This window comes from Hyla sarda, chromosome 1 (assembly GCF_029499605.1).
Source record: "Hyla sarda isolate aHylSar1 chromosome 1, aHylSar1.hap1, whole genome shotgun sequence".
Classification (NCBI taxonomy): Eukaryota; Metazoa; Chordata; class Amphibia; order Anura; family Hylidae; genus Hyla; species Hyla sarda.
In genome coordinates, this window is record NC_079189.1 from 361,797,496 (window position 1) to 361,807,326 (window position 9,831).

Below are 9,831 nucleotides of genomic sequence, written 5' to 3' on the forward strand. Positions count from 1 at the left end.
AATAGTTTTTCCTTGAGGTAGACGCTTCTTCGGTAGGAGCCGGGGCGGTCCTTCTTCAAAAAAACTGCTAAAGGAAAAAAACGTCATCTGTGGTTTTTTCTCGAAAACTTTTTCTCCTCCTGAAAGGAACTACGCTATTGGTGACCGTGAATTGTTGGCCATTAAGTTGGCATTAGAGGAGTGGAGACATCTCCTGGAAGGATCCCTTCACCCTATCACCATCTACACTGATCACAAAAATCTGTCCTACCTACAGTCCGCCCAGCGCTTAAATCCTCGCCAGGCCAGGTGGTCGTTGTTCTTTGCCCGCTTCAATTTCCAGAGCCATTTTCGTCCTGCAGACAAGAATGTCAGGGCAGATGCCCTATCACGTTCCACCGATGCCACAGAAGCTGAAGCCACTCCTCAACACATCATCCCTCCTGAGTGTCTGATCTCTGCTGCTCCTGCTTCCCTGGTGCCAGTTCCTCCAGGAAAAACCTATGTCCCTCCACGTCTTCGCCTCCGGACTCTCAAATGGGGTCATTCCTCCCACTTGGCGGGTCACGCTGGAATAAAAAAATCCATTCTGTTGATTGCCAGACACTATTGGTGGCCTGCCTTTGAAAAAGATGTGACTGACTTTGTACGGTCTGTGCACGTGACAAAACTCCTCGCCAGAGGCCTGCGGGTCTCCTCCTTTCTCTGCCGGTGCCTGAACAGCCTTGGTCCCACATAGCGATGGACTTCGTCACTGACCTTCCTGTATCCCATAGCAACACTGTCATTTGAGTGGTCTTTGATCGATTCTCCAAAATGGCTCATTTTGGCCCACTCCCTGGTCTCCCTTCTGCGCCACAGTTGGCGAAGCAATTCTTTTTGCACATTTTTCGTCTCCACGGACTTCCCACGCATATCGTCTCTGATAGAGGCGTTCAATTCATCTCAAAATTCTGGAGAGCACTCTGCACTCAATTGAAGATTAGGTTGAATTTTTCTTCCGCCTACCACCCGCAGTCCAATGGACAAGTGGAGAGAGGGAACCAGATCCTTTGTGACTACCTGAGACATTTTGTCTCCTCCCGCCAAGATGATTGGGTCGACCTGTTACCCTGGGCTGAATTCTCGTACAATTTCAAAAACTCTGAGTCATCTGCCAAGTCTCCATTCTTTGTAGTGTACGGCCATCACCCGCTTCCCCCCCTCCCCATCCCCACTTCATCTGGAGTTCCTGCCGTAGATGAATTGATCCTGGACTTCTCCTCTATCTGGAAAGAGACTCAAAAGTAGCTCTCACTGGCCTCTTCTCGCATGAAGAAACATGCGGATAAGAAGAGAAGAACTCCTCCTGTCTTTGCCCCTGGTGACAAAGTGTGGCTCTCTGCCAAATATATTCGGTTTCGTGCCCCTAGCTACAAGCTGGGTCCTCGTTACCTTGGGCCATTTAGAGTCAAAAGTCAAATCAACTCTGTCTCCTACAAGCTCCATCTTCCTCATTCTCTTCGTATTCCTAATTCCTTTCATGTATCCCTTCTCAAACCTCTCATTCTAAACCACTTTTCCCCCAAGGTCACCGTTCCTGCTCCTGTCACTGGGTCCTCTGACATCTTCTCAGTAAAAGAAATCCTTGCCTCCAAGGTCGTCAGAGGTAAAAAAAAAAATTCTTGCTGACTGGGAGAATTGTGGCCCCAAAGAGAGTTCTTGGGAGCTCGAGGACAATATCCTCGACAAGGAGCTCATCCATCCAAAAAGAGGGGGAGACCTAAGCAGGGGGGTACTGTAACGCCGAGCACTCCGGGTCCCGTTTGTCCCCCAGAGCGCTCGCGGCGTTACACTCCTGCATGCAGGGCCCCTGTCAGACTCGCTGACCGGGAGCGCTGCTCTGTGTCCCTCGGCGGGGATGCGGTCCCCGCGGCGGGACGTGCCCGCCCGCGGGTCGCATCCCGTGTCACTCACCAGCCCCGTCCTTCTGCTCAGTCCCGGCGCGCGGCCCCGCTCTCTAGGGCGCGCGTGCGCCGGGTCTCTCAGATTTAAAGGGCCAGGACACCATTACTTGGTGCCTGTCCCAATTAGTTCTAATCACTCCCTACACTATAAAAAACCCACTTCTCCTTCCTGTCCCTGCCGGATCTTGTTGCCTTGTGCCCTGAGAAAGCGTTTTGTGAATTCCCTAGCCTGTGTATCTGACCTTCTGTCGTTGCCCCTGACTACGAACCTTGCTGCCTGCCCTGACCTTCTGCTACGTCTGACCTTGCCTTTGCCTTGTCCTTTGTACCACGCCTGTCTCAGCAGCCAGAGGTGTTGAGTCGCTACTGGGGGACACGACCTTGTTGTTACCGCCACAGCAAGTCCATCCCGCTTTGCAGCAGGCTCTGGTGAAGACCAGTAACTGCTTAGAACTGATCCCCCAGTACGACCCGCGCCATAGCCTCTCTGGCACAGAGGATCCACCTCCAGTGTTCTCACCAGACGATAGTCCGGATCCTGACACTCATGCTGCCACCAACTCCACGCTTTGTCATTCAGACACTATATGGTCTCCTCATTCTTTCGCCCCCTCTAGGCAGAGTCATTCAGCCCCTATATGATCTCATGCTGCCGTAAACTGCAGGCTGTGTCATTCAGCGACTATAACTCAAGGCTGTGTCATTCAGTCACTATATGTTCTTCTTATGCTGCCGCCACCTCCACGCTGTTTCATTCAACTACTATATGGTATCCTCTTGCTGCCGCCACCTCCACGCTCTATCATTCAGCCACTATATGGTCTCCTCCTGCTGCCGCCAACTCCATGCTGTGTCATTCAGCCACTATATGGTCTCCTCATGCTTCCGTCTCCTCCATGCTGTGTCACTCAGCCATATATTCTCCTCATGCTGCCGCAAACTCCAGGCTGTGTCATCAAGCCACTAAATGGTCTCATCATGCTGCAGTACACCAGGCTGTGTCATTCAGCCACTATATGTTCTCCTCATGCTGCTGCAAACTCCAGGTTGTGTTATGCAGTCGCTATATGCTGCTGCCTCCTCCACGCTGTGTCATTCCGCCACTATATGGTCTCCTCATGCTGCCGCCACCTCCATGCTCTGTCATTCAGGCACTACATGGTCTCCTCATGCTGCCTCCTCATGCTGGGTCATTTAGCCACTATATCGTCTCCCTATGCTGCTGCCACCTCCATGCTGGGTCATTCAGCCACTATATGGTCTCCTCATTCTGCCACCACCTCCACGCTGTCTCATTCAGCCACTCTATGGTCTCCTCATGCTGCCACCACCTCCACACTTTATCATTAAGCCATTATATGGTCTCCTCATGCTGCCGCCACATCCCCGCTGGGTCATTCAGCCACTAAATGGTCTCCTCATGCTGCCGCCACCTCCACACTGTGTCATTCAGCCACTTTATGGTCTGCTCATGCTGCCGTCAACTCCAGGCAGTGTCATTCAGCCACTATATGGTCTCCTCATGCTGCCGCAACCTTCACGCTGTGTCATTCAGCCACTATATTGTCTTCTCATGCTGCTTCCACCTCCACGCTGTGTCATTCAGCCACTATATGGTCTCCTCATGCTGCTGCCACCTCCACGCTGTGTCAGTCAGCCACCATATGGTCTCCTCATGCTGCCGCCACCTTCTCGCTGTGTCATTCTGCCACTATATGGTATCCTCATGTTACCGCCACCTCCATGCTGTGTGATTCAGTCACTATATGGTGTCACGATTTGGCTGGCAGGAGGTGGATCCTCTGTGCCAGAGAGGGATTGGCGTAGACCGTGCTAGTGGACCGGTTCTAAGTTACTACTGGTATTCACCAGAGCCCGCCGCAAAGCGGGATGGTCTTGCAGCGGCGGTAGTAACCAGGTCGTATCCACTAGCAACGGCTCAACCTCTCTGACTGCTGAAGATAGGCGCGGTACAAGGGAGTAGACAAGAGCAAGGTCGGACGTAGCAGAAGGTCGGGGCAGGCAGCAAGGATCGTAGTCAGGGGCAACGGCAGGAGGTCTGGAACACAGGCTAGGAACACACAAGGAAACGCTTTCACTGGCACAATGGCAACAAGATCCGGCGAGGGAGTGCAGGGGAAGTGAGGTATACATAGGGAGTGCACAGGTGAACACACTAATTAGAACAACTGCGCCAATCAGTGGCGCAGTGGCCCTTTAAATCGCAGAGACCCGGCGCGCGCGCGCCCTAGGGAGCGGGGCCGCGCGCGCCGGGACAGGACCGACGGAGAGCGAGTCAGGTACGGGAGCCGGGGTGCGCATCGCGAGCGGGCGCCACCCGCATCGCGAATCGCATCCCGGCTGGAGGCGGTATCGCAGCGCACCCGGTCAGTGGATCTGACCGGGGCGCTGCAGTAGCGAGGATGTTGCGAGCGCTCCGGGGAGGAGCGGGGACCCGGAGCGCTCGGCGTAACAGTACCCCCCCCCTTGGGTCTCCCCCTCTTCTTGGAGCCTGAGAACCTGAGGACCAGACTTTTGTCTAGGATATTGTCCTCAGGTTCCCAGGATCTCTCTTCAGGACCACAGCCCTCCCAATCAACCAAAAAAAATGTTTTCCCTCTGACCGTCTTGGAGGCCAGTATCTCCTTCACGGAGAAGATGTCAGAAGAACCGGAAACAGGAGTGGGAGAAACAAGTTTGGGAGAGAAACGGTTGATGATGAGTGGTTTAAGAAGAGAGACATGAAAGGCATTAGGAATACGAAGAGAAGGAGGAAGAAGAAGTTTGTAAGAGACAGGATTAATTTGGCACAAGATTTTGAAAGGACCAAGATAGCGTGGTCCCAGTTTGTAGCTGGGGACACGGAAGCGGACATATTTAGCGGAGAGCCATACCTTGTCTCCGGGAGAAAAAATGGGGGGAGCTCTTCTTTTCTTATCGGCAAACTTTTTCATGCGAGATGAAGCCTGTAAAAGAGAATTTTGGGTCTCTTTCCATATGGTGGAAAGATCACGAGTTACTTCATCCACAGCGGGCAAACCAGAGGGCAAGGGAGTAGGGAGGGGGGGAAGAGGGTGACGGCCGTACACCACGAAAAATGGGGATTTAGAAGAAGATTCAGAGACTCTGAAGTTGTACGAGAATTCGGCCCATGGTAGAAGATCTGCCCAGTCATCCTGGCGGGAGGAAACAAAATGCCGTAAATAGTCACCCAGGACCTGGTTAATTCTTTCTACTTGCCCATTGGATTGAGGATGATAAGCAGAAGAGAAGTTTAATTTAATCTTGAGTTGTTTACAGAGAGCCCTCCAGAATTTTGACACGAATTGGACGCCTCTATCTGAGACGATCTGCGTGGGCAAACCGTGAAGACGAAAAATGTGTACAAAAAATTGTTTTGCCAACTGAGGCGCTGAAGGAAGACCAGGAAGAGGAATAAAATGTGCCATCTTGGAAAATCGATCAACGACCACCCAAACAACAGTGTTGCCACGGGATGGGGGTAAGTCTGTAATAAAGTCCATACCAATCAGAGACCAAGGCTGTTCGGGGACAGGCAGAGGATGAAGGAGACCAGCAGGCTTCTGGCGAGGAGTCTTATCCCGGGCACAGACAGTACAGGCCCGCACAAAATCAACAACATCCGTCTCCAGAGTCGGCCACCAATAGAAACGAGAGATGAGTTGCAAGGACTTTTTGATGCTCGCATGGCCAGCGAGGTGGGAGGAATGACCCCATTTGAGAATCCCGAGACGTTGGCGTGGAGAAACGAAGGTCTTCCCTGGAGGAGTTTGCCTGATGGAGGCTGGAGAAGTGGAGATCAGACAGTCAGGAGGAATGATGTGTTGCGGAGAGAGCTCTACTTCCGAGGCATCCGAGGAACGAGAGAGAGCATCGGCCCTAATGTTCTTGTCGGCAGGGCGAAAATGAATTTCAAAGTTAAAATGGGCAAAGAACAGAGACCACCTGGCCTGGCGAGGATTCAGCCGTTGGGCAGACTGGAGATAGGAGAGATTCTTGTGATCGGTGTAAATGATAACTGGAAATTTTGATCCCTCCAGCAGATGCCTCCATTCCTCAAGTGCCAATTTAATGGCCAGTAGTTCTCGATCCCCGATGGAGTAGTTCCTCTCCGCCGGAGAGAAGGTCCTAGAAAAAAAACCACAAGTAACAGCATGCCCGGAAGAATTTTTTTGTAGAAGGACCGCTCCAGCTCCCACTGAGGAGGCATCAACCTCCAATAGGAAGGGTTTAGATGGGTCAGGTCTGGAGAGCACGGGAGCAGAAGAAAAGGCAGACTTGGAGCCGTTTAAATGCGTCTTCCGCTTGAGGAGACCAGGACTTAGGATTGGCATTCTTCTTGGTTAAAGCCACGATAGGAGCCACAATAGTGGAAAAATGTGGAATAAATTGTCTGTAATAATTGGCGAACCCCAAAAAACGTTGGATAGCACGGAGTCCGGAGGGGCGTGGCCAATCTAAGACGGCAGAGAGTTTATCTGGGTCCATTTGTAGTCCCTGGCCAGAGACCAAGTATCCTAGGAAAGGAAGAGATTGACATTCAAACAGACATTTCTCCATTTTGGCATAAAGTTGATTGTCTCGAAGTCTCTGAAGAACCATGCGGACATGCTGGCGGTGTTCTTCTAAGTTGGCAGAAAAAATCAGAATATCGTCCAGATACACAACAACACAGGAATATAAGAGATCACGAAAAATTTCATTAACAAAGTCTTGGAAGACGGCAGGGGCGTTGCACAGGCCAAAGGGCATGACCAGATACTCAAAGTGTCCATCTCTAGTGTTAAATACAGTTTTCCATTCGTCCCCCTCCCTGATGCGGATGAGATTATAAGCACCTCTTAAGTCCAGTTTGGTAAAGATGTGGGCACCTTGAAGGCGATCAAAGAGTTCTGAGATAAGAGGTAGGGGGTAGCGGTTCTTTACCGTGATTTTATTAAGTCCGCGGTAATCAATGCAAGGACGTAGGGAGCCATCTTTTTTGGACACAAAGAAAAATCCAGCTCCGGCAGGAGAGGAGGATTTGCGGATAAACCCCTTTTTTAAATTTTCCTGGATGTATTCAGACATAGCAAGAGTCTCTGGGGCGGACAGAGGATAAATTCTGCCCCGGGGTGGAGTAGTGCCCGGGAGGAGGTCAATAGGACAGTCATAAGGCCTGTGAGGAGGTAAAGTCTCAGCTTGTTTTTTTGCAAAATACGTCAGCATAGTCCATATAAGCCTTAGGGAGACCGGTTACAGGGGGAACCACAGGGTCACGGCAGGGAGTACTGGGAACCGGTTTAAGACAGTCCTTGAAACAAGAAGTACCCCAGCTCTTGATCTCTCCTGTGGACCAATCAAGGGTTGGGGAATGGCGTTGAAGCCATGGTAGTCCAAGGAGAATTTCGGAAGTACAATTGGAGAGGACCAAAAACTCAATTTTTTCGTGATGAGGTCCGATGCACATTAGGAGGGGCTCCGTGCGGTAACGTACGGTACAGTCCAATCTTTCATTGTTAACACAATTGATGTAGAGGGGTCTGGCGAGACTGGTCACCGGGATGTTGAACCTGTTGATGAGAGAGGCCAAAATAAAATTTCCTGCAGATCCAGAATCCAAGAAGGCCATAGTAGAGAAGGAGAAGGTAGAGGCAGATATCCGCACAGGCACAGTAAGGCGTGGAGAAGCAGAGTTGACATCAAGAACTGTCTCACCTTTGTGCGGAGTCAGCGTACGTCTTTCCAGGCGGGGAGGACGGATAGGACAATCCTTCAGGAAGTGTTCGGTACCGGCACAGTACAGGCAAAGATTCTCCATGCGGCGTCGTGTCCTCTCTTGAGGTGTCAAGCGAGACCGGTCAACTTGCATAGCCTCCACGGCGGGAGGCACAGGAACGGATTGCAGAGGACCAGAGGAGAGAGGAGCCGGGGAGAAAAAACGCCTCGTGCGAACAAAGTCCATATCCTGGCGGAGCTCCTGACGCCTTTCGGAAAAACGCATGTCAATGCGAGTGGCTAGATGAATGAGTTCATGCAGGTTAGCAGGAATTTCTCGTGCGGCCAGAACATCTTTAATGTTGCTGGATAGGCCTTTTTTAAAGGTCGGGCAGAGGGCCTCATTATTCCAGGATAATTCGGAAGCAAGAGTACGGAATTGTATGGCGTACTCGCCAACGGAAGAATTACCCTGGACCAGGTTCAGCAGGGCAGTCTCAGCAGAAGAGGCTCGGGCAGGTTCCTCAAAGACACTTCGAATTTCCGAGAAGAAGGAGTGTACAGAGGCAGTGACGGGGTCATTGCGGTCCCAGAGCGGTGTGGCCCATGACAGAGCTTTCCCAGACAGAAGGCTGACTACGAAAGCCACCTTAGACCTTTCAGTAGGAAACTGGTCCGACATCATCTCCAAGTGCAGGGAACATTGTGAAAGAAAGCCACGGCAAAACTTAGAGTCCCCATCAAATTTATCCGGCAAGGATAGTCGTAGGCCGGAAGCGGCCACTCGCTGCGGAGGAGGTGCAGGAGCTGGCGGAGGAGATGATTGCTGAAGCTGTGGTAGTAGCTGCTGTAGCATCACGGTCAGTTGAGACAGCTGATGGCCTTGTTGCGCTATCTGTTGCGACTGCTGGGCGACCACCGTGGTGAGGTCGGCGACAACTGGCAGTGGAACTTCAGCGGGATCCATGGCCGGATCTACTGTCACGATTCGGCTGGCAGGAGGTGGATCCTCTGTGCCAGAGAGGGATTGGCGTGGACCGTGCTAGTGGACCGGTTCTAAGTTACTACTGGTATTCACCAGAGCCCGCCGCAAAGCGGGATGGTCTTGCAGCGGCGGTAGTAACCAGGTCGTATCCACTAGCAATGGCTCAACCTCTCTGACTGCTGAAGATAGGCGCGGTACAAGGGAGTAGACAAGAGCAAGGTCGGACGTAGCAGAAGGTCGGGGCAGGCAGCAAGGATCGTAGTCAGGGGCAACGGCAGGAGGTCTGGAACACAGGCTAGGAACACACAAGGAAACGCTTTCACTGGCACAATGGCAACAAGATCCGGCGAGGGAGTGCAGGGGAAGTGAGGTATACATAGGGAGTGCACAGGTGAACACACTAATTAGAACAACTGAGCCAATCAGTGGCGCAGTGGCCCTTTAAATCGCAGAGACCCGGCGCGCGCGCGCCCTAGGGAGCGGGGCCGCGCGCGCCGGGACAGGACCGACGGAGAGCGAGTCAGGTACGGGAGCCGGGGTGCGCATCGCATCGCGAATCGCATCCCGGCTGGAGGCGGTATCGCAGCGCACCCGGTCAGTGGATCTGACCGGGGCGCTGCAGTAGCGAGGATGTTGCGAGCGCTCCGGGGAGGAGCGGGGACCTGGAGCGCTCGGCGTAACATATGGTCTTGTCATTCAGCCACTATATGGTCTCCTCATACTGATGCCACCTCCAGGCTCTGTCATTGTGCCGCTCTGCGACAGTGAGTCTAATAGTGATGCCTCTGATCTGCATGTCATACTGAATAACAGTATTATGTGACTAACCAAACACACACCCTATGCTTATTACAGCAAGGCAAAGTGTTCTACACCCCTATTAAGGCTCTCTGTAGGCCAGAAATAGCCGTTTTTAATAGTGATTTGCCACAAATAAATTCGGACCGAAACAATGTTTTGGGGGGAAATTTGGCGAATCGGTCGAATCTAATTTTTCTAAAATTCGCTCATCTCTAATGCTATGCATCATTAAATTCCTCCAACGATACTGAAACTATGGTGTTTTTGCGTTAATAAAGTCATAGTCATGGCATGCTGCGATTTGGCAAAATGCAGCAAAACACCAGGGTTGAGTAAAAAATGCCAAAAAAAAAGTGGAAACAGCCTTAGGGAGCTCCATTTACTGAATCCATTTTAGTGGGA